We start from the raw sequence: 1,705 nt of genomic DNA on the forward strand, positions 1-1,705 counted from the left end.
AAAGAGAGGCCTGATCATCTGGTTCTGAAAACCCGCCACTGAGAGCCCTGTAGGTCCCCGCAGAACATCGTCAGACGCGGGGCTGGAAGAGGAGCTCTCGAGTGGGAAGGCACCCAACAGGTGCAGTGGCTGCAAAGAAAATGCATGGCAACAATCGTGCCGGTGACACGGGGCTGGGCAAGGGCGCGTTCTGTTGCTGGGGACATGCCAACTGACAATTAGCAAGATCACGTTCAAAATGCCTGAAGGGAAGGGGGTCTAGCGGAAGTGGACCTGCGCATGCCCCGTTGCTTTGTGGGAACGTGGGCCCGGTTATTTCAAGAGAAGCCAGAAGTCTTGGTTTCTCCTGAGAAGCTGCATAACTTAGAGATGGAGACTCAATCTGTTTGGAATGTCCGGCAAGACCAATTACCTCCACTCTCAGGCTTGCCATGTGGACCCCTAGAGGGGCCTCCAGAGGGCAGAGTAGCGGTGGACCCGGCCAGCCCAGCCCACACAGAAGTCTTCCTTCCCTGAGGCCAACTCCCATCACCCTCGACCTTCAGGCAGATCCGTCCCCAGGAGGAAGGGATCCGCTGGGGACATTCCGAGCCAGCTGCTTGGGGGGGGGGGGGGACTCCTTGCCCCAGTGCTGGCACCCTGGAGCTCCCTGCAACCCCGCCCCTTGCTTGTTGTTTCTGGACCTCCCAGACCAGTCCTGGGGTGGGGAGAGCACAGAGGGAAAACGAGCCCTCTGCGGGGATTGAAATCCTCATGTAATGTGCTCCGACTGCAGCAGCAGACCGTGCATTAGAAGGCAACAGGCCGCTGTCCTCGAGGAGCATGGGCCATTAATAATGGCACAACAGCATTTGCCAACACCGCCCAAATCACCGCGGCCATGCAGGGAAGACGCGGGTGGCACCGCCTCTGAGTGAGCTTCGGGCTTCTGTTTCCCGACACTTGGGCTAATCCGCTCTGGGGAAAACGGCCGCAGGGTTATTTTTATTTACGCCAGAGGCCATTCTGCCACACAGCTTGTGGGGACTGCAAGCTGAGCTGTCGTGCTGCCTCTGTTTGCAGGGGAGGAGGCTGTGTGTCTGTGTGTCTGCACCTGGGTGTGTGTCTGTATGTCTGTCTGTGCATCTGTGCATCGGTGTGTGTCCGTTTGCCTGCATCTGTGTGTACATCTGTGTGGGTCTGTGTGTGGTCGGTACACATCTGCATGTAAATCTGTGTATGTCTGTATGTTTCTGTGCCTGGATATCTGTGTGTGTCTCTGTGCGTGTCCAGGCCCATGTTCATCCTGGAAGAACAATGATCACCCCTCCACGCCTCCATCCACCCCCATAATTAACACAGGTGGGGGAGGGAGAGGCACTCCTACCCTCCCCCTGGGCCCCCTTTCCTGGCCCGCCTCTGCCAGCCTCTCTTGTGCTGAAAGCGCTGTGACCCCCTCCAAGGCCCTTGCGAGGTTTGAGGAGAAGGTTGGAAGAGGGAGACGTGAAGGCACTGGCCGCCCACAGGCAGGACTTTGATCTGCTGCCCACCGATAAAGCCGAGTGTCTTCCACAGGGTCTGACACAGCTAATTCAACAGAAACGTTTGAAGGAATGGCTGGCCTTGGGGAGAGCAGGTAGCCCAATTCTAAAGACACAGAGGCTCAGCTGGGGCTGTTTCTCACCTTGCTTTGGGTGCCCCACTTTTACTTCGCTAGGCCCTCCTC

This window comes from Orycteropus afer, unplaced genomic scaffold, assembly GCF_000298275.1.
Source record: "Orycteropus afer afer isolate SDZICR_OR568_19922 unplaced genomic scaffold, OryAfe1.0 scaffold00018, whole genome shotgun sequence".
Taxonomy (NCBI): Eukaryota; Metazoa; Chordata; class Mammalia; order Tubulidentata; family Orycteropodidae; genus Orycteropus; species Orycteropus afer.